Genomic DNA, 24,546 nt, shown 5'->3' with positions numbered 1-24,546 from the left:
CATGCAATTTGGGTGCATAGATCCTGAGAAATCAGTGCCCAGAACAACCACCTGTGGCCGTAATAACGGCCTTGATACGCCTGGGCATTGAGTCAAACAGAGCTTGTATGGCGTGTATAGGTACAGCTGCCCATGCAGCTTCAACACGATACCACAGTTCATCAATAGTAGTGACTGGCGTATTGTGACGAGCCAGTTGCTCGGCCACCATTGACCAGACGTTTTCAATTGGAGAGAGATCTGGAGAATGTGCAGCAGTCGAACATTTTCTGTATCCAGAAAAGCCCGTACAGACCCTGCAAAATGTGGTCGTGCATTATCCTGCTGAAATATAGGGTTTCGCAGGGATCGAAAGAAGGGTAGAGCCACACATCTGTAATGTAACGTCCACTGTTCAAAGTGCCGTCAATGCGAACAAGAGGTGACCGAGACTGTAACCAATGGTACCCCATACCATGACGCCTGGTGATACGCCAGTATGGTGATGGCGATTACACGCTTCCAATGTGCGTTCACCGTGATGTCGCTAAACACGGATGCGTCCATCATGATGCTGTAAACAGAACCTGGATCCAACCGAAAAATGACATTTTGCCATTCGCGCACGCAGGTTCGTCGTTGAGTACACCATCGCAGGCGCTCCTGTCTGTGATGCAGCGTCAAGGGTAACCGCAGCCATGGTCTCCGAGCTGATAGTCCATGCTGCTGCAAACGTCGTCGAACTGTTCGTGTAGATGGCCGTTGTCTTGCAAACGTCCCCATCTGTTGACTCAGTGATCGAGACGAGGCTGCACGATCCGTTACAGCCATGCGGATAAGATGGCTGTCATCTCCACTGCTAGTGATACGAGGCCGTTGGGATCCAGCACGGCGTTCCGTATTACCCTTCTGAACCCACCGATTCCATATTCTGCTAACAGTCATTGGATCTCGACCAATGCGAGCAGGAATGTCGTGATACGATAAACCGCAATGGCGATAGGCTACAATCCGACCTTTATCAAATTCGGAAACGTGATGCTACGCATTTCTTCACCTTACGCGAGGCATCACAACAACGTTTCACTAGGCAACGCCGGTCAACTGCTGTTTGTGTATGAGAAATCGGTTGGAAACTTTCCTCATGTCAGCATGTTGTAGGTGTCACCACCGGCGCCAACCTTGTGTGAATGCTCTGAGAAGCTAATCATTTGCATATCACAACATCTTCTTCCTGTCCGTTAAATTTCGCGTCTATAGCACGTCATTTTCGTGGTGTAGCAATTTTAATGGCCGGTAGTGTATAACAGATGTAACCGCCAGAATGTCGGCTGCAAGAATGGAAACGTGCGTGCATTGCATCACACAGATGCCGGATGTCAGTTTGTGGGATGGAGTTCCATGCCTGTTGCACATGGTGGATAGGTACATGGACAATTAATGCCCGCGCAGTCCGGAACCGTGCGACTGCTACGGTCGCAGGTTCGAATCCTGCCTCGGGCATGGATGTGTGTGTTGTCCTTAGGTTAGTTAGGTTTAAGTAGTTCTAAGTTCTAGGGGACTGATGACCACAGCAGTTGAGTCCCATAGTGCTCAGAGCCATTTGAACAATTAATGCTGGTTGTGGATGACTCTGGAGTTGTCATTCGATTATGCCTCATACGTGCTCGATCGGAGACACATCTGGTGATCGACCAGGCCGAGGCAACTTGTGGACACTCTGTAGATCATGTTGGATTACAACAGCAGTATGTGGGCGCGCGTTATCCTCTTAGATAACACTCCCTGGAATGCTGCTCACGAATGGCAACACAACTGGTCAAATTACCAGACTGCAAGCGGATGCGTGGGACAACCACAAGAATGCTACTGCCGTCATACGAAATCGCATCCCCGACCATAACTCTAGGTGAAGGTTCAATGTGTTTAGTGAGCGGACAGGTTGGTTGCAGGCCCTCACCTGGTCTCCCTCTAAACAACAAACGGCCACCACTGGCACCGAGGCAGAGCTGGCTTTCGTCAGAAAACACAACAGATCTCCATTCCGCCCTCCAATGGGCTCTTGCCGGTCACCACTGAAGTCGCAAAAGACGGTGATTTGAGGTCGGAAGAATGTACGCTACAAGGCTTCTGGGTCGGAGCTGTCCTTGAAATGACCGATTTGCAACAGTTAGTTGTGTCAATACGACGAAGATAACGATCTTCCTCTCGGTAGTGCCACGTGTACGCCCGAGTCACCCGATATTTCTGTGATCGTACCTTCCCGTGACCACTGCATCCAGCAATCATGTGCAGTGGCTACATTCCTGCCAAGACTTTCTGCAGTATCGCTGAAGGAACATCCAGCTTCTCGTAGCTCTGTTACACGACCTCGTTCAAAGACAGTTAGCTGTTGGTAATGGCGTCTTCATCATCTTAGATGCGTTCTTGACTAAGGTCAGCTCATTATGTCCAATCTCAAAGGCAACTAACAGTCATTACCGTTGCAGTGCATATTTAAAGCAGATCTTATTTACATCCTCATAGTGGCGCTACTAGTGCCACTCTTATGACACTGGCGCGAAATTTGAATAGACATTATCTTGAAGATGGAGAAACGCAAATTTTCGTTTATCTTGCAGAACTTCTTCCTAGTGTTAGGATCTTCTTCTCCATCGTTGTATTACTAGTTTTCCTGTCTGTATTTGAAGGTTAACCTCAGGGACTGCTACAGGGAATTTGATACGGTTTTCACTAACAGACAGACTGATTCACATGGAAGATTTGTGTTTATACACTGCCTGACAAATAGGTGAAGGACTCAGGAAGGAAGGAAGACAAACTGAAAATTCTCTGGCTGAGAGGGTGTGTGATGTTATTTCAGTGGCTATAAAATCTAACCAGATTTACGAAGAACTTATCAGTATGACGTTGCATCCACTCTGGCCTGAATACACGCACTGATTCGGTTGGAAAGGGTGTCATAAAGCCGTTGCGTCCTCTCCTGAGGCAAACTAGTCCACGGTTATTCTAACTAGTCCTTGATATTCTGCATATTGGCAGTGGCACAGAGTTGACGTCCGAACTGGTTCCACACGTGTTCTATCGGAGACTTAACTGGTAATCTTGCTGGCTACAGAAATAACTCAAAATCACTCAGACAGCTCAAACAGACACGTGACACGAGTTGACCAGGATTATCCTATTGAAAAACGGTACTATGATACTGTCGCGTGAGAGGTAACGCACGAGGACGCAGGATGCTTGTGACAAACCGTTATGGCATCAGACTCCCATCCATCACTATCAGGCTTGGTCTGAAGTCATGCCTGATGGCTCCCTACACTACGACAACAGGAGTAACTGCTGTGTTCGTTGGTGGCCGGACACCAGCCCACGCGTTTGAGCCCAGGAGGGAAATACCTGACGCAGCAGGGAGGAAGGTTGAGGAGGAGAACAAGATACCAAGCGGTAACCGAGCTAAAAACGGCTGACTGACGGCAGACAGGATACAGACAAGGACAAGACCAAAGCAACCTATGTAAACAACGAAGTGTAAAGCGGAAACTTTGACCACAACGATGTCAACAGGCCAAGAGAAAAAAGAGACGCAAACCGAATCGCAACCAAAGAAAAAGGCAAAGTGCCAAGAGATGTTGTTATCCAATAGTCAGCGATGACAATATCACAGGCGAGTACAGAACTGACTGACCGTTCCCTTGAGGGATTTGTTTATATCGGCCATGATGAACACTATAGCCTGGCGTATTCACGCTTCGAGATGAGTTGCACGCTCCCGCTGCGAGCGCAGAGCTGCGGCGAGACTGGCCATCTACGTCCGTTACGTCTGACGGGCATCCAACTTCCGCGGAGCCGGATAAGCCAGAGCAGCACAGTTGTGCCTCTCCAGAACACAGGATGTGGGAACTCTCCACAGGTAACAGCCACAATCTCCAACGATGGTCTTCCGAGGTACTGCAGAACCGCTATTCATCACTGAACACTTTACACCCCCATATATCAGCAGAGCATGTTTCCTGGCCACAGCACCCTACTACGGCTGCTGCTGGTCTCCTACCAATTGTGTCGGATGATACACAATGTTTCAGGGAGACCATTTCTTGTTCTAGGAAGAGGTGCAGATGTGAATGGGTTACAAAGTGCTTTGTGCACGAAACTGCGATCTTACCTCGTGGTGGTAAGACGTGGTCGACCAGAAACTTGTAGAAGAGTACGTCTGCCCTGACGTACCCATGCAATTCAACACTTCGCCACTGTCACATCTGAATGCCCCACAAATATGAATATTGCACGATTAGAACAGCCGTCCAAATGGATATCCTAAGTGAGACTCCTTTCCTACTCTGTCTTGTGATGATAACGCTGTACGTGGCATCTCCGCGTCCTTCACAGTGATCACTCAGCATGTGAAGACGCTCACGTCCGCTATATACACGAAAAACAATAATGCAAGCTCGTGGCCATTCTACCTGTCACAAAGGGATGCATCTCTTCTCATTTACATACTCTTCGATGGTGTGTACATGTACAAAGTTACATCGGCATCGGTCTGTGTCCTCTGGGTGCTCTTTTTTTCTGTAAAACAGTGTAATTTAGCACCGCTACACCAGAGAGGTCAGCTGGCCGTGGATACGTTGTGCTTCCCATGTGAAGCTGGGACGGGTCGCTAGTAAGCACTGTAACATATCATTTCCGTGACGCACATGTGTGCTAGAACTTTTCGTTTTGTAGTCGCCTCGGCCAGTCCCAGCTGCAATGGGAAGGGATTTATTGTTCTGCCAGAAAATGATGGGCAAGTCTTTCACTAATACCCCTAAATGGACGGCGGTCTGAGCCGACTAGCCTGATTTTAAGAGTGAGTAATTTTTCCAGTATGTGCGGTGATTTCCAACATCCGCTACAGACAAAGTTCTGGACCTCCTGCCAGGCAGATGCACCTTACAGAAGCTGTGTTAGAAGGGGCAGAAAATTTGACAATGAAAATTCCTGAATTCTAATTGGGAATAGAAGTGAATGGAAGGCTTGAATGCTAAATTATTTCATGGAGCGGCGTGGATCTTTTGAAATCGTGGAGTCGGCGTGCAGACCCCGATGAGTGTTGAAAGTGTGTCCCTTCTGGGGCGGAGAAGATGTTTTATAGCGTACTTTTGAAGCTGGGAGAAGGTGATCCTTCCGTGATCAACCGAGTTATTCCTTAAATTACGAAAATCTGTAACAAACCGAATAGTGGGTTCCCGCAAGCGGACGCGGATTCAGGTTGAGTCATCCCAGTTATTATCCTCCACTGTTGCTTTTAAGTAAGAGTGCACGTACCTGGTAAGCAGAGTCCTCACATCAGATCGCGGAGCCATTAGCTTGTTCGACGTTAGTGCTTTAGTGGATGTGTTGGATTTGGTGTGGTCTAATACAGGTAAGTAAGTTGTATTTGTTTCCATAAAACACCGGTACTTGCAGTGGATCCTGATGCAGTTTGGAATTCTTGTGTGATGGTCTGGACAGATGTCTGCCTATTACACATTACGACCCTCTTCAACTATCGGCGGTCTCTGTCAGTCAACAGACGAGGTCGGCCTGTACGCTTTTGTGCTGTACGCGTCCCTTCACGGCTCAACATCACTATCACATCGGAAACAGTGAACCTAGGCATGTTTAGGAGTGTGTAAATCTCGCGTACAGGCGTATGACACAAGTGACACCCAATCACCTGACCACGTTCGGAGTCCGTGAGTCCCGCGGAGCGCCCTATTCTGCTCTCTCACGATGTCTAACGACTACTGAGGTCGCTGACATGGAGTACCTAGTAGTAGGTGGCAGCACAATGCACCTAATATGAAAAACGTATGTTTTTGGGGGTGTCCGGATACTTTTGATCACATAGTGTATGTATGTGAATGAGGCTCGCGGGCCAACAAAGGTTGCCCATGCCTCTGATAGAAATTTTTGAGTGGTGTTTTGTGTGCTTCGCTCCCCCTTGACCTTCAGCTGTATGCCTGTGTTGTGTCGTGGAGATTATCTGCGCAAGTTGTCAAACGTCAGTTGTCTGCGACGTGTGAGCTGTTAGCGGTGAACTTTTTCCGCTCCAGCGACCGTATCTCGGAATGTTTCTGATAGTAGTTGGGATTGCTACAGCCGTTTGCATATTGGCATTGAAATAATGAGAATTTTACCCTGTCTCATGAGTCAAAGCTAGGCTGTCGACTCTTATTTAGACTGATTTTATAAGGTTACATAACAGAAAATTAATCTGGATACTCCAATAAACGTTCCCGACTAAGTCTGCGGGGGAATACGTCGTACAATTCGTACACGGACGCGAGTGGAATCTTTCGCGGCCGCGAATGTGATTTCGATCGACGCCACGGAAGCTCCAACGTACGGGCGAAAGGAACGTTTGAACACCAGGCCAATTTACAGCGTTCTCCATAAGGAGAGAACAAAGGCACCGAAATTGAATTTTCACTTGACCTGTTTCGACTCGACCCTTCGCGAACTTCCATTCTGTTAATAAATGGACATTGATTGCGGACCCACTGTTGTGTAAAGATGCATGCTACGGGTCGGTTCTTATAACAATGGTAGCAGCGGAAATTCAAAAGGCCGGTAACTCCTATATCTGTCATTCAGTGACAATCGTAAGTGTAAATAGAATATACTATCGAGTACATCATAGTAGATACACTGTTCGCTATGTAAACCCACAATAAGAATGTGGTCGAGGATGTGGAACGTGTCAAAAAATCAGAACAATTGATATGGTAATGTTCTTTCCACACATCCTAAATAAGATGGCCATTCATGATGCGTAAAAAATAAAAAAAACTTACAAATTTGATCCTTTACACAATAATTAATCTCTGGTGTCTTGTATCATGCAGGGTGTTTCAAAAATGACCGGTATATTTGAAACGGCAATAAAAACTAAACGAGCAGCGATAGAAATACACCGTTTGTTGCAATATGCTTGGGACAACAGTATATTTTCAGGCAGACAAACTTTCGAAATTACAGTAGTTTCAATTTTCAACAACAGATGGCGCTGCGGTCTGGGAAACTCTATAGTACGATATTTTCCACATATCCACCATGCGTAGCAATAATATGGCGTAGTCTCTGAATGAAATTACCCGAAACCTTTGACAACGTGTCTGGCGGAATGGCTTCACATGCAGATGAGATGTACTGCTTCAGCTGTTCAATTGTTTCTGGATTCTGGCGGTACACCTGGTCTTTCAAGTGTCTCCACAGAAAGAAGTCACAGGGGTTCATGTCTGGCGAATAGGGAGGCCAATCCACGCCGCCTCCTGTATGTTTCGGATAGCCCAAAGCAATCACACGATCATCGAAATATTCATTCAGGAAATTAAAGACGTCAGCCGTGAGATGTGGCCGGGCACCATCTTGCATAAACCACGAGGTGTTCGCAGTGTCGTCTAAGGCAGTTTGTACCGCCACAAATTCACGAAGAATGTCCAGATAGCGTGATGCAGTAATCGTTTCGGATCTGAAAAATGGGCCAATGATTCCTTTGGAAGACATGGCGGCCCAGACCAGTACTTTTTGAGGATGCAGGGACGATGGGACTGCAACATGGGGCTTTTCGGTTCCCCATATGCGCCAGTTCTGTTTATTGACGAAGCCGTCCAGGTAAAAATAAGCTTCGTCAGTAAACCAAATGCTGCCCACATGCATATCGCCGTCATCAATCCTGTGCACTATATCGTTAGCGAATGTCTCTCGTGCAGCAATGGTAGCGCCGCTGAGGGGTTGCCGCGTTTGAATTTTGTATGGATAGAGGTGTAAACTCTGGCGTCATTTGGACCGCAGCTGCAACACGGCGAACGGAAACCCGAGGCCGCTGTTGGATCACCTGCTGCACTAGCTGCTCGTTGCCCTCTGTGGTTGCCGTACGCGGTCGCCCTACCTTTCCAGCACGTTCATCCGTCATGTTCCCAGTCCGTTGAAATTTTTCAAACAGATCCTTTATTGTATCGCTTTTCGGTCCTTTGGTTACATTAAACCTCCGTTGAAAACTTCGTCTTGTTGCAACAACACTGTGTTCTAGGCGGTGGAATTCCAACACCAGAAAAATCCTCTGTTCTAAGGAATAAACCATGTTGTCCACAGCACACTTGCACGTTGTGAACAGCACACGCTTACAGCAGAAAGACGACGTACAGAATGGCGCACCCACAGACTGCGTTGTCTTCTATATCTTTCACATCACTTGCAGCGCCATCTGTTGTTGTAAATTGTAACTACTGTAATTTCGAAAGTTTGTCCGCCTGAAAATGTACTGTTGTCCCAAGCATATTGCAACAAACGGTGTATTTCTATCGCTGCTCGTTTCGTTTTTATTGCCGTTTCAAATATACCGGTCTTTTTGAAACACCCTGTACATAAATATGCCAAAACATTTTGGACAGCTGCTTAATAGCGTGTTAGTCCGCGTTTGGAACGCAACATAATAGCAGTTCTGTGTGTCACGCATTCGACAAGCCCTTAACAGTATATGCACCAGTTACCTTCAAAGAGGTCGTGTAATTTTTTGTGAATTATAGGACGGTGGTTTGTGGGCGTATCCCAGATCTCTTCCAACTGGTTAAAAACAGGCAAATCTGGTAGCCCAGACATCAACGTGAGTTCACTATCATGCTGCCCAAGCCACTGTAGCACGATTGTGGCCATGCGACTCTGTTATTAATCATAGTGACAGGGACCATCGCCGTTGGCAAAGACACCAAGCGTGGAAAGACTTAGATGGCCCGCAATAATGTTAACGAAGTCCACGGACGTTATGATGCCTTAGATTACTACCACAGGTCTCACGGAAGCCCAGTTGAATGTCGCCCATTGCATAATACAGGCGCTGGCCTGCATTCGTGGCGCGATGTATGTTTCGAGCAGTCGTTCGCCTAGAAGACGGCGTATCCGGACGCCACTGTCGACCTGATTTAACAAGTAACGTGACTTAACCGACTATGTGACACGTTTACATTGATTCACTGTCCAATCTCACTGATCCCGTGCCCACTGCAGCCGAAACTGACAATGTATTTGAGTCAACATGGGAGCACATACGGCTCGTCTGCTGCGATGTCTCCTATCCAACAACGTAAGCGGAACGGTGTGCTCCGAGACACCTGTGCCTACGCCAGCAGTATACAGGGTGATTCAAAAAGAATACCACAACTTTAGGTTCAAAATGGCTCTGAGCACTATGGGACTTAACAGCTATGGTCATCAGTCCCCTAGAACTTAGAACTACTTAAACCTAACTAACCTAAGGACAGCACACAACACCCAGTCATCACGAGGCAGAGAAAATCCCTGACCCCGCCGGGAATCGAACCCGGGAACCCGGGCGACAACTTTAGGAATTTAAAACTCTGCAACGACAAAAGGCAGAGCTAAGAACTATCTGTCGGCGAATTAAGGGAGCTATAAAGTTTCATTTAGTTGTACATTTGTTCGCTTGAGGCGCTGTTGACTAGGCGTCAGCGTCAGTTGACGCTAAGATGGCAACCGCTCAACAGAAAGCTTTTTGTGTTATTGAGTACGGCAGAAGTGAATCGACGACAGTTTTTCGGCGTGCATTTCGAACGAAGTATGGTGTTAAACCTCCTGATAGGTGGTGTATTAAACGTTGGTATAAACAGTTTACAGAGAATGGGTGTTTGTGCAAAGGGAAAAGTTCTGGACGGCCGAGAACGAGTGATGAAAATGTAGCACGCATCCAGCAAGCATTTGTTCGCAGCCCAGGAAAATCGACTCGCAGAGCTAGCAGAGAGCTGCAAATTCCACAATCAATTATTTATTGGCACTTATCTGTCCGTAACTACCTGAACGTCAACTACCCGAGGCGATGGATCGGCCGCTAGGCAGCCCGTGACAAAGCACTTCATCACTGGCCTCCAAGAAGCCCTGATCTTACCCCCTGCGATTTTTTCTTATGGGGGTATGTTAAGGATATGGTGTTTCGGCCACCTCTCCCAGCCACCATTGATGATTTGAAACGAGAAATAACAGCAATTATCCAAACTGATACGCCTGATATGCTACAGAGGGTGTGGAACGAGTTGGAGTATCGGGTTGATATTGCTCGTGTGTCTGGAGGGGGCCATATTGAACATCTCTGAACTTGTTTTTGAGTGAAAAAAAACCTTTTTAAATACTCTTTGTAATGATGTATAACAGAAGGTTATATTATGTTTCTTTGATTAAATACACATTTTTAAAGTTGTGGTATTCTTTTTGAATCACCCTGTAGTTCGTCGATAGATCTACCACAGGTCGCCATACATCCTGCTTTACAGATGGTTCAAATGGCTCTGAGCACTATGGGACTCAACTGCTGAGGTCATTAGTCCCCTAGAACTTAGAACTAGTTAAACCTAACTAACCTAAGGACATCACAAACATCCATGCCCGAGGCAGGATTCGAACCTGCGACCGTAGCGGTCTTGCGGTTCCAGACTGCAGCGCCTTTAACCTGCTTTACAGAGCGAGCTTACCTCCGACCTCACGTTCTGTGAATAGGCATGGACGTCCAGTACTGTCACCAAATTGCGGAGTCATAATCCTTCAATCACTTTCCGTAAATGCTCACGACAGTAGCACACAAACAGGTAGCAGCGACAGCGACAGCAGCAGGCGACCAGCTTCGCCGTCTCCAAGGCGCTCCTTTCCAGGCGTTGGGCGGTAACAACCTGCCCTTTGTCAAAGTCGTTCACGTCAGTGAATTTCCCCATTTGCGGCCAATATCATCGCTCAAACGATTCCCCATTCCTATCTGCTCCTCGTCTACATTTTTCCTGCCCGCCCGGCTAGCCGCGCGATCTAGTGTGCTGCTTCCCGAGCGGGAAGGTGTGCCGATCCCCGGCACGAATCCGCCCCGCGGATTAGTGTCGAGGTACGGTGTGCCGACCAGCCTGTGGATGGTTTTTAAAGCGGTTTTCCACCTACCTTGGCAAATGCGGGCTGGTTCCCCTTAATCCACCTCAGTTACACTATGTCGGCGATTGCTGCGCGCCGCGCGGGATTAGCCGAGCGGTCTCAGGCGCTGCAGTCATGGACTGTGCGGCTGGTCCTGGCGGAAGTTCGAGTCCTCCCTAGGGCATGTGCGAGTATGTTTGTCCTTAGGGTAATTTAGGTTAAGTAGTGTGTAAGCTTAGGGACTGATGACCTTAGCAGTTAAGTCCCATAAGATTTCACACACATTTGAACATTTTTTTTAATTGCTGCGCAAACACTGTCTCCACGTACGCGTACACCATAATTACTTCACTTCACCACGCCTACATTTGGGGTTATACTCGTCTGGTATGAGACGTTCCCGGGGGGGGGGGGGGGGGCTCCAATGGGGTCCGAACCGCACAATAACGCTGGGTTCGGTGTGGGGCGGCGATGGGGTGAGTGGACTGTTGTGTCTTTTGTGCGATTGTTAACCACTGAGGGCTACGGCAGCGACGAAGCCTCTCCGTCGTTCCTAGGTCCCCGATTAAATACACATACACACACACTTTCCTTACTGCGTCACGTTCCCGCAACGCCAGCAGGTGACATTCAGTCGCGCGGTGTGCAGTGAAATAGTAATTTTATAAGGGTATTTTAGGGTATAAGTGTGGCCATCTTAATGTAATAACTGGTTTTAAGGAGTTTGATGAAGTGGCTATGTGAAGTAACTGATAATTGCTATGCTTAAGGTTTCTATAAATGCCTGGCACATTAAGTTTTTTGTAACTATCTCTTAAGGGACTGTTTATTTGAGTACTGAGTACATTGGGTTTCTAACTGTATTTGCAAATCTTTATCTAGTGGCTCGTCTACAATTTGTAATTCTCAAATTCCTTAAAAGGCGTAATGTCAATAAACTGTCTTAATTATAAATTGTGACTACCAACCATGATTCCATCCCGCTTCATCTTTAATGGTATCTAAGATATGGTGGGTAAGTGTGGCACGAGAAGGGTTCACGTACCAAGAACTACGGAATTGTAACTACCGTAAGCAGTTCTTTGAACAGTCTTCTGCAAAATGTTTTTGAATTCTCTCCAGAAACAAATTACGAACTTTTCAACTTCAGCTTCTGTCGATGAATTACTCGAAAATTTAATACCGTATTACGGTGTGGAATGAAGGGTACGTAAAGTATACCACCTCTTTTTTTTCATATTACCTCTGTTTGATAATTTTCGCACGTTGAAAACAAAAATTCCCTTCAGAGCTGTTAGAATTTCAGATAAGAAGAAGAGACTTTAAAATCTATTAATTTTTAACAGATCAGAAAAGAAAGCAAAAATTCGCTATTTGAGTCTTTTATTAAACTACCGAAATGTGTAGTAGGAGGAAACAACAGTATTTTGTTGTCCCAGAGAATGAAATTGGAGCCTAATAACTACACTGTTGAGTCTGTTATAAACCACATTCATCATCATCGTCGTCGTTATCAAAAATGGTTCAAATGGCTCTGAGCACTATGGGACTTAACTTCTTAGGTCATCAGTGCCCTAGAACTTAGAACTACTGAAACCTAACTAACCTAAGGACATCACACACATCCATGCCCGAGACAGGCTTCGAACCTGCGACCGTAGAGGTCGCGCGGCTCCAGACTGTAGCGCCTAGAACCGCTCGACCACCTCGGCCGGCTTACTTGTATGGCAGAAAATTTTTCCCAGTCACAGACCACAAGCCTTTGACTGCACTGTTTCATCCTTCAAAATAAGTTCCGGAACACATGGCGCAGAGTCTTCAACGTTGGCCGCTATTATTGTCAAATTACAAGTATGATCTTCCGTATTGTTCGACGGCGCAACGCGCAAACGCCAACACATTATCTCGTTTACCTATCGGCGCAGATGCACCATTTGACGCACCGGAAGCTCCTTGTTTATATATTGATTCTTCTGATTTGCAAGCACTGGATTCTTTTCCTATTGATTCATGGCGGACTACACGAGCCACAGAGCATGAGCAATCACTACGTTTGTTGAAAAGTTACATTCGCAAAAGTTGGCCGCACTCTCAGAAATATATCCCCGATCCCTTAGTGCGAAGATATTTTGTGCACTGCAACAGTTTATTTTTTCTGAAGGATGTGATTCTGCTTCGCACGCCCAACGAACACACAAGTCTGTTAAACCCTACCTCATTGTACCACCAAGTGTTATATCTCCTATATAGAGGTCCCTGAGGAACAGTTCTCACTAGGAAGTCGGCGCACCAACAGTGTACGTGGCTTGGTTTAGATAAGCAACTAGAACGTACGATGGCACACTGTCGCACATGCGCGGACCATCACTCTACTCCAGGAATTTTTCTCCTGGCCACTCTCTGATACTCCATGGAAACGCCGCCTATAAACTTTGCTGGACCTTTATGGCAAACAAATTAGTTGATAATCGTCGATGCATACAGCAAATATCCATTTGTTATACCAATGCACTCGATGAATGCTAGCAGCGCTATCAAAGTGCTCGCTTCTGTATTTTCTCTCGAAGAATTGCCACTAACAATGGTGTCTGACAATGGACCTTCTTTTACTTCCAAGGAATTTGCCCAATTTGGCAAAGATAGTGGAATAAAGCATGTTATGACAGTATCATTCTCGCCACAGTCTAACGGTGGAGCCGAACATTTCGTTCGAACGTTCACGACGCAAATATCAAAACTTCTAACTTCACAATGACTGATATTTTCCGAGTACATATCGTACTTTGCTTGCTCCTGACATTTCGCCGTTAGAACGTTTGTATTGGAAGACGCCTTCAGACCTTACTTCATCTGCTTAGTCTTTACCGCTCTGCTCCAGCATCAGAATTCACCACTAAATTTCACCCGAACGTCAGAGTTCAATATCGAATGTATAACAAGCCACATCTATGGGAATACGGCGTTGTTTACACATCAGCTGGCAGAGCGCAATACACTATTTTCTGCAGCGCAAGTACTCATCAGCACCTCAAAAATCAGCTACGCCTCCGTGAATTCAGTGCTCCTGCCGTAGATCAAACTGTTTCAGTTTTCTTCAATGCACGATTTCCAACAGTCGTAACGCTGTCAGATGCGTCCGCCGCAACGCACTCTCCCGTAGACATCGATGCAGTCACCGTCAGCTAGATGCCATCATCCTCTTTATCACCGTCTATGCTCCTACCTGTGGCGTCGGAGCGTCCTGCGCATTGTTTTCCGTGGCAGTTTACCTTCCCCCAGCCAAGCTACGAGCCTCTTTACTATCCACGGCACAGGCCTTTCCCCGTACCTTCCAATTTGGGCCGGGGAGCGGTGCGGTATCGGCCGCTATCCGGTCGGCCGCACTTTCAAATAGGTACGCCGTCAGTTACGCTGCCACGTTTCCTACAACCGCCACCGGGGCACGAGGGCTCTGCCACGAACGATTACGCCGCTGCCAATGAGATGCAAGCATCCCCTCTCCGGAGCTTCAGCGGTGGGTGTACGTAAGTTCGATCATTCATGCGCTGAGCTAGTGATGGGCTAAACTGCGATTTTCCGATATCAGTGATTTCTGTGAATGCTACTTTTCAGTATCCGTTATTCTTAACTGTGATTTGCCGCTGTTAAGAATCGCAGTTAACGAATCCAGATCTTGTATCCCTCCGCACTCTAACACTGCTATTTCTGCGACTCCTGCGATTTCTGCGATTTATCACCGTATGAAAAAGTTACACTTGTCCACACAGAAAGTAGCATGTCAAGAAAACTGTCATTAGTAAGTATGTTTTACATTTGTTCTTCCGTTGATTTTAATTTTGTATTAAAGAAACAATTGGGAAAATATTAATAGTGTAATTAATACGAAAGTAGCCATACAGTACGGTAATAGTTCGTGTTTAGAAAACGAATTCCAATGTATTGTTATGTTCACAGGTACCTGAACTACGCTTCAGTCACTCAGTATAGCGATAATTGAAAATTCCATTGTCAACAGATATGGAGAAATTGACATACAGTGAGTGAATAATGAAAATCTCATTTTCCCCACGTTAAGCCGTCCTATACTCGTAAATTTTAAGCTATTTAATTATCTGCAATCATGTTGTGGTGACACTGACCTGTAACAAAGCCTGAGGTCTAGAGTGTGAGTTTTGAGGCTGTTGATATAAAAGTGGGAAATACGGATCCTCCAGTTAAATCAGAAATAGTTTAAGTGCAGTACTTGAAGGTAACACAGGAAAAGCTTACTTTGTAGGTAGTTGTAGTGTCGGCTAAAAGTTCTTGTGGGGGCGCCCATGCCCGAGGCAGGATTCGAACCTATGACCGTAGCGGTCACGCGGTTCCAGACTGTAGCGCCTAGAACCGCTCGGCCACTCCGGCCGGCACTGATGCTGAATGTGCATGTCGTCATATAGTATGCACACAGAGTACATCTATCTCGTGAGACACAAGGTTCTTATAATGAAGTACGAACGTCGGTCAACAGATGGCATTCGGCAAAGAATGTTAATTGCCCTTTTTAATTGCTACCTGCGACTTCTAGTTGCGATTTGTCACAAAATTCGCAGTTAGACTCGATAGCTAATCGCAGAGAAAGAGCGTAGTACGAACTTTGGCCAACAGATGGCACAAGGCGTTCACTGTTAACTGCGCTTTTTAGTTGCTACTTGCGGCTTCTAGCCGCGACTTGTCACTGAAATCGCAGCTAATTCCACAGCATGACACCAGGTTTACAGAAAGCAGTACGAAATTCGGGCAACGGATGGCACACGGCGTTGAATGTGAAATCGTACTTGCAACTGTTAATTGTGACTGAAATGGCAGTTAGATTCTGTAAAGTTGTTATTGTGATATTTGTGACATCTCAATCACTGTGGTTTGTAACACATACGCGATTTCCTGCCCACCAATACACTGAGCCCATTTTGTGTATTTCACAGTAGTTACTACTGTACTACACTGCTGGCCACCGTAAATGCAACACCAAGAAAGACAAGAGGTAGCACAACAAAATTTATTTTGTAGATAACATGTTGACCAAGTATCAAATGATTACGTTTACAGACGTCTGTGACATGTGGTTCCTGCCAGCATCAGTAGCCAGAGTAGCCGCCATTGTTGGAGATCACTGCTGCCACACGTCTCGGCATTGAGTCAAAGAGACGTTGGATGTGTTCCTGGGGTACAGCAGCCCAAGCAGCTTCCACACGTTGCCAAAGATCATCTGGTGTGGCAGCTGGGGATGTAATCTGGGTCACTCGTTGAGCAACCATGAACCACATGTTTTTTATCGGCGAAGGATCCGGAGAGCGAGCCGGCCAGGGAAGCAATTCAATCTGGTTATTGACGAAGAACCTTTGGACAATTCGTGCCACGTGTGGTCGCGCATTGTCCTGTTGAAATATGGCTGTGGCCGAGCCCTGAAGGTAAGGAAGGACAACTGGCTCCAGCACCTCGGATATGTAGCGCCGGCTATTTAAAGTACCGGCAATGCGTACTAGAGGCGTGCGAGAGTAATATCCAATACCGCCCCATACCATAATACCCGGTGCAAGACCAGTGTGGCGGTGCATAATGCAGCTGTCCAGCATCCTCTCTCCACGGTGTCTCCACACTCGAATCCGACCATCGTGGTGCTGCAGACAGAAGCGTGCCTCGTCAGTAAAGACAACGTCATTCCATTCTGCCGTCCACATCCGTCTGTCATCACACCATTGGCGACGGAGACGTCTGTGGTTCTGCGTCAATGGTAGACGAAGCAATGGACGTCTTGCGGACAGACCACTCTGCTGTAAACGGCGTCGAATGGTACGCGCAGACACTGGATGATGCGTTACAGACGCAATGTGCTGTGCTACGGTTCGGGATGTCACTGAGCGATCCGTCACTGCCATGCGCACAATTTGCCTATCAGCACGTGCAGTGGTGCACCGAGGTGAATGCGATCGACCACGTCGGTCCGTCGTACCCTCCTGCATCCAACGGTCACATATCCGCACTACAGTTGTTTGGTTTCGTTCAACACGACTAGCGATTTCTCTGTATGGTAATCCACAATCTCGGTAAGCCACTATCCTTCCTCTGTCGAACTCGGATACTTGATCAAACGATGTTCGCTGTTGTCTACGAGGCATAACTGATCGTCTTGTGAAACAACCACAAGGTAAACACACGTGCCGAACGTACACTCGTCGAAATCGCCAAGCCTTAAATGGCGCTATGAGGTGGCGCCACAGGCGCGCGTGATGTGCGTCTGCGCTGAAATTCTAATGAGTTGCATATCTCATCGCTGCAAACCCATGGTGTAAATTTCACTTGATTCGGATGCTTCCTTCAGGGTGTTGCATTTACGGTGGCCAGCAGTGTACTATTTACAGACTTTCATAGTGGCCGGGGCTCGTGATCTACTGAGTAGTTATTGTACTGAAAATCGATTGATTTGTAAATTTGCGGATCCGTACACGTTTCAAGATTCAAAGCTACTGCTAGCAACTGACGCTGCAACTATTATTATTTTTACTATTTGATATTAGGTGTAGAATAAATTAATATCTGAATTTTCTGTTCATGAGCGGCATATGCTCCTCGCTTCTGTATCCACTAAAGAACCACAAAGAGTGCCAAGGAAGTTATAATAGTTGTCTCATGAGCAATCTTGCGTCAGACACATTTAGTTTTTCAAGAATTTTCTGAAAATCATATTTATTTCTTTTTAGTAATGACATATTACACGCAAATACTAGACATTTAATCTTTATGTCTTGTTTTTCGAGTCTAGTCAGATTCACACTATTCGTTCTTAGTTTATTTTTTTCTTCCGTGTTTCTATTATTTTCCAGCAATGAAGTTAAACGCAGTTGGTGGTAGGCAATTAACCAGTTAGGCTTGCATCGAATCTTCACGTAATTTATCAGTGGAAGTATTTTAATTTTTACTTCAGTTACTATTAGTGACGTGATAAGCTGAAGCTGCTACTGTGAAGTAACAGAGCTAAAAAATTTCCAGTAGCTCCTGCAAAGTTACAGCACTTCCTCCTGCTATTAATGAGGATAGCTCCGTGAAAGGAATCCATGGAATACACGGTGGGGAGGATTAACACTCACAGCATTCATGTTTAAGCAGCGTGTGATCTCGATGGGCCTTCTAATCCTCCTCTTGACGGTAAGTGGGTCCCTTCAATTAACACGGATATTTCTAAAGCATGTGGATCTGTCGTCCTTCTACTGGTCTTTCAGTTCATGAACTGTCGACAGCCAATAATAGAGAAGAACTGAATGGGCCCTGGAGCCTCAATAAATTTGCAAAAGGAGATTATTCCACCAGACTGTGTTCTAAATTATTTAATTTGCACCACTGGTTTACAGCACTACCTATTCTCGAGTGCATCCGTAGTAACAGATGTGTCCCAGTTTCGTCAAAAAATCACGTGGAATGCATATTTGTGCACAGCACCGTCGTCAAAGATCCTCGTCTTGTAAAGTTTACTACAAATCACACTATATGAACTTGCTCATGTAACTGATATATGTGCTTCAAAAGAAAAAAAAATGCATTCACAAATAAAAGAATTGAACGTTGTCATCCACAAAGCTATCTTTCATTCATCTGAAGGAGTATATAGATGTTCCCGTTATTTGATAACGGAAAGGTGACGGACCCAGTAGTACATGTAGGGTTACAATGGTGAACCACCAGAAATAACCCTGAGAAAAACTGCCAGCGAAATCAACTGACACGTCGGTTTTCAATCTACATTACTGTTCGTTCGGGCAACCCGAGGTATATTACAGTATTATTTTCAGATAGGTAAGACGGTAAGCTTCCGAAGTGTTACCGACCTCGTGTAGACAATGACGATTGAAGTTGTTGCGAACCCACAATGAGTGATGTAACCTGTGTTCAGGAGAGATATGATTCAAATCCACGTTCAACAATGTTCATTAAGTTTTTCTGTGGTTTTCTTAAATTAGTTGACGCAAATGAGCAGAGGAGGGAGATCTTGTTTTTTTTTTTTAAAAAAAAGAGTACATCTGACTTTATTCCCCATCCTTTCTAGCATTCCGTTTCTAATGGTCACAACGTCAAGGGAACTTTGAACCTTAGTTTACCTCTCCTCGAGTGACGAATACCTGTAACAACAGCATCATAGTACCATACGTGGCTAAATCTGTAGGAGATTTAAAAGTATACAGGGAGCGAAATTTAGTACACAAAACTGCCACGTCTAGCAGCAATAACAATTGCTCCCATTCAGCTAACCATAGTGTCGAATAGGGCTTAGATGAAAGATACAGCGAAGTTATTCCATGTTGCTTCGGCTCTATACCAGAATTCATCAATTGTAGTGACTGGCGGGTGGTGGCTTTCCATTCTCTCTGTGAAGTGCGATCATGCGTTATTTTGTTGGAAGATAACGTCATGGTGACTCTCTTCAGTAAATTGATTCCTTAGGATGGATAGGATGTGTGACTGCTGTGTACGGACGCAGGAGGAGCTGGCCACTGTTCGCGAACAGCTGAACGTCTTGATGGCCGCGGTCAGCCGTCTTCAGGCTGCTGCAGTCGAGACATCTACGCGGGTACCGGGCGCGGTTGGGCCACCCTCTCCCCAAGGGGAGTGGCGGGTTCAGCGGCGCACGAGGCGGGGGTAAATGTGAAGGCTGGCCGTGTGGCATCGCCCGCTCTGCCTGTGAGTGGACATGTGACTGCTCCTTCAGCAAGGTCCGAGCAGGCACACGGGGGGAGGGGTTTATTAGTTACTGGCAGCTCCAACGTTAGGCGGGTGATGGAGCCCCTTAGGGAAATAGCGAAAAGGTCGGGGAAGAAGGCCAGTGTTCACTCTATCTGCTTGCCTGGGGGTATCATCCGAGATGTGGAGGAGGCCCTGCCGGCGGCGATAGAGAACTGGGTGCACCCGACTGCAAATTGTTGCTCATGTCGGCACCAATGACTCCTGCCGTCTGGGTTCAGAGGTCATCCTCAGTTCGTACAGGCGGTTGGCGGAATTGGTGAAGGCGGAAAGCCTCGCTCGCGGGGTGGAATCAGAGCTAACTATTTGTAGTATCGTTCCCAGAACCGATCGCGGTCCTCTGGTTTGGAGCTGAGTGGAAGGCTTAAACCAGAGGCTCAGAAGATTCTGCGGAGCTCTGGGGTGCAAATTTCTCGACCTCCGCTATCGGGTGGAGAAATTTAGGGTCCCCCTGAATAGGTCAGGCGTACACTACACGCCGGAAGCGGCTACAAGGGTAGTGGAGTACGTGTGGAATGCACATGGGGGTTTTTTAGGTTAGAGAAATCCCTCCCTAGGCCCGAGAAGACGCCTCCTGAGACGCGGCAAGGTAGGAGTAGGCAAAATGCAACAGGGAATAACACTATTAATGTGCTAATAGTAAACTGCAGGAGCGTCTATAGAAAGGTCCCAGAACTGCTCTCATTAATAAACGGTCACAACGCCCATATAGTACTAGGGACAGAATGTTGGCTGAAACCAGACGTAAACAGTAATGAAATCCTAAACTCAGATTGGAATGTGTACCGCAGAGACAGGCTGGACAGTGAAGGGGGAGGCGTGTTTATAGCGATAAGAAGTGAAATAGTATCGAAGGAAATTGACGGAGATCCGAAATGTGAAATGATTTGGGTGAAGGTCACGGTTAAAGCAGGCTCAGACATGGTAATTGGATGTCTTTATAGGCCCTGTTGTGGCTGAGCACCTGAAGGATAATTTGGAAAATATTTCGAGTAGATTTCCCCACCATGTTATAGTTCTGGGTGGAGATTTTCATTTTCCGGATATAGACTGGAGACTCAAACGCTCATAACGGGTGGCAGGGACAAAGAATCCAGTGAAATTTTTTTAAGTGCTTTATCTGAAAACTACCTTGAGCAGTTAAACAGAGAACCGACTCGTGGCGATAACATATTAGACCTTCTGGTGACAAACAGACCCGAACTATTTGAAACAGTTAACGCAGAACAGGGAAATAGCGATCATAAAGCGGTTACGGCATCGATGATTTCAGCCGTAAATAGAAATATTAAAAAAGGTAGGAAGATTTTTCTGTTTAGCAAAAGTGACAAAAAGCAGATTACAGAGTACCTGACGGCTCAACACAAAAGTTTTGTCTCAAGTACAGATAGTGTTGAGGATCAGTGGACAAAGTTCAAAACCATCGTACAATATGCGTTAGATGAGTATGTGCCAAGCAAGATCGTAAGAGATGGAAAAGAGCCACCGTGGTACAACAACCGAGTTAGAAAACTGCTGCGGAAGCAAAGGGAACTTCACAGCAAACATAAACATAGCCAAAGCCTTGCAGACAAACAAAAATTACGCGAAGCGAAATGTAGTGTGAGGAGGGCTATGCGAGAGGCGTTCAATGAATTCGAAAGTAAAGTTCTATGTACTGACTTGGCAGAAAATCCTAAGAAATTCTGGTCTTACGTCAAAGCGGTAGGTGGATCAAAACAAAATGTCCAGACACTATGTGACCAAAATGGTACTGAAACAGAGGATGACAGACTAAAGACCGAAATACTAAATGTCTTTTTCCAAAGCTGCTTCACAGAGGAAGACTGCACTGTAGTTCCTTCTCTAGATTGTCGCACAGATGACAAAATGATAGATATCGAAATAGACGACAGAGGGATAGAGAAACAATTACAATCGCTCAAAAGAGGAAAGCCACTGGACCTGATGGATACCAGTTCTATTTTACACAGAGTACGCGAAGGAACTTGCCCCCCTTCTTGCAGCGGTGTACCGTAGGTCTCTAGAAGAGCGTAGCGTTCCGAAGGATTGGAAAAGGGCACAAGTCATCCCCGTTTTCAAGAAGGGACGTCGAACAGATGTGCAGAAGTATAGACCTATATCTCTAACGTCGATCAGTTGTAGAATTTTGGAACACGCATTATGTTCGAGTATAATGACTTTTCTGGAGACTAGAAATCTACCCTGTAGGAATCAGCATGGGTTTCGAAAAAGACGGTCGTGTGAAACCCAGCTCGCGCTATTCGTCCACGAGACTCAGAGGGCCATAGACACGGGTTCACAGGTAGATGCCGTGTTTCTTGACTTTCGCAAGGCGTTCGATACAGTTCCCCACAGTCGTTTAATGAACAAAGTAAGAGCATATGGACTATCAGACCAATTGTGTGATTGGATTGAGGAGTTCCTAGACAACAGAACGCAGCGTGTCATTCTCAATGGAGAGAAGTCTTCCGAAGTAAAAGTGATTTCAGGTGTGCTACAGGGGAGTGTCATGGGACCGTTGCTGTTCACAATATACATAAATGACCTGGTGGATGACATCGGAAGTTCACTGAGGCTTTTTGCAGATGATGCTGTGGTGTATCGAGAGGTTGTAACAATGGAAAATTGTACTGAAATGCAGGAGGATCTGCAGCGAATTGACGCATGGTGCAGGGAATGGCAATTGAATCTCAATGTAGACAAGTGTAATGTGCTGCGAATACATAGAAAGATAGATCCCTTATCATTTAGCTACAAAATAGCAGGTCAGCAACTGGAAGCAGTTAATTCCATAAATTATCTGGGAGTACGCATAAGGAGTGATTTAAAATGGAATGATCGCATAAAGTTGATCGTCGGTAAAGCAGATGCCAGACTGAGATCCATTGGAAGAATACTAAGGAAATGCAATCCGAAAACAAAGGAAGTCGGTTACAGTATGCTTGTTCGCCCACTGCTTGAATACTGCTCAGCGGTGTGGGATCCGTACCAGATAGGGTTGATAGAAGATAGAGAGAAGATCCAACGGAGAGCAGCGCGCTTCGTTACAGGATCATTTAGTAATCACGAAAGCGTTACGGAAATGATAGATAAACTCCAGTGGAAGACTCTGCAGGAGAGACGCTCAGTAGCTCGGTACGGGCTTTTGTTAAAGTTTCGAGAACATACCTTCACCGAAGAGTCCAGCAGTATATTGCTCCCTCCTACGTATATCTCGCGAAGAGACCATGAGGATAAAATCAGAGAGATTAGAGCCCACACAGAAGCATAGCGACAATTCTTCTTTCCACGAACAATACGAGACTGGAATGGAAGGGAGAACCGATAGAGGTACTCATGGTACCATCCGCCACACACCGTCAGGTGGCTTGCGGAGTATGGATGTAGATGTAGATGTAGAAGATATGGCCGAGCCATCGGCCTTACCACATCAGAAATGTAACGGCTCTTATCCAAATTAACAGTTACACGGACCAGAGGCGATCGTGTCGTGTACTCTTTGGCGCCCCACACCATCGCCATCCACACCATCACCATCCTGTATAACGATGACTAAAGTAAAGTGGAAATTTTCGTTCTGCCCAGAACCTCCACACGTCATGATGCTCTATGTAGAATTATCTTCGTCTTCTTCTTTTTCTTCTTCTTCTTGTGCTAGTGGACACTGTGTATAAGGGGCGTTCAAAAAGAAACGAGCCAGAGTCTGGAATGCTCATACTGGTGACAGGGGGGTATTATCGTGGCGTGTGTAACGAGGTGTGTTTCCGACCAGAACGTGGAAGTTCACAGCCCGTCGCTAGAGGGCACGCATGCACGTCACGTGACTATACAGAGCTAGCAGCAGCATACATCTATCGCCCAACGCTGCCAGTCGCAGGTTATGCTGATGTTCTTCTTTGACCAAGATGGCCCCCTTCTGATTCATTGCCTGCAGCACGGGATAACAGGGAATGCCCAGCGTTACTCGCAAACCTTGACCACCCTTCGCCAAGCGATCAAATCAAATCGACCAGGCAATCTCACCCACGGGATCAGTCTGCTCCACGACAATGCAAAGTCATGACGGCCAAAACGAATATTCGTCTTCCCTTATAATGTACTGGGTTCTCTTAGTTGATATATTCAGTCCCATGCAGAAATTCAAATGCGAGGTTCTCGGACACCCTCCATACAGTCCGGACCTGTCTCCCTGTGATTACGCCATTTTTATTCCCTTAAAAAGGCTCTGAGGGGCAAACGACTCACCTCGGACGACGACGTCCAGCTGTACGTGCGGAACTGGTTAACATCGCAGCCCCAGGAATTTTATGAGATAGCCATTGTTGATGAATAAGTTTAAAATTTCTTGCAGACTAAAACTTCTTTCTGGACAGCACGCTTTGAAAACCACTGCAACTTTAAAATATTATCTAAAGTTCCAATGAAGTCTATATTTTCCTCCTCAGCTATTGAGATTTCACATTTCCTGATTACTATTGGGATTGTTATATATGTCTTCAATATGTTTCTTTGAAAACTTATTGCTCAGTATAAGTCATGCTCTTTCACCTTTCGTTAGATTGGTTTCTGTCAGTGGGAGACAAGTACACATTGTAATTTTATTCATTTACCCAAGGTCACTGGGCGGAATCTTCCCACATTTCTCTCGATGCTTCCAACATAAAGCGCGTATGGATCTAAATCTGTATTTTTGTGTCTATTGTGGGATGGTGGTCGTAGCTATTCTACTGAAACTGACTTTGACACTTCCTCAGCGTCTGCTGTTTTCTTCTCTCTCAGTCGTCATTTATCGGCTGTAGCGTTTCTTGTATTTAGTTATGCTGCTGTAACCTTTGTTGAAATTTTCATCAGACTCTTTTTCCC

General features: G+C 46.0%; 1 protein-coding gene across 1 annotated transcript in view; it reads right to left on the bottom strand.

Moving 5' to 3' along the window:
• LOC126249419 (alkaline phosphatase, tissue-nonspecific isozyme-like) overlaps nucleotides 1-24,546 on the bottom strand; it is a 592,519-nt gene that overhangs the window by 238,977 nt on the left and 328,996 nt on the right. The gene's annotated exons all lie outside the window — the stretch shown is intronic.

The sequence above is a fragment of the Schistocerca nitens genome, chromosome 3 (genome assembly GCF_023898315.1).
Source record: "Schistocerca nitens isolate TAMUIC-IGC-003100 chromosome 3, iqSchNite1.1, whole genome shotgun sequence".
NCBI lineage: Eukaryota > Metazoa > Arthropoda > Insecta > Orthoptera > Acrididae > Schistocerca > Schistocerca nitens.
Note: the sequence above shows the minus strand (reverse complement) of the source record. Positions and strands in the feature narration are given on the sequence as shown.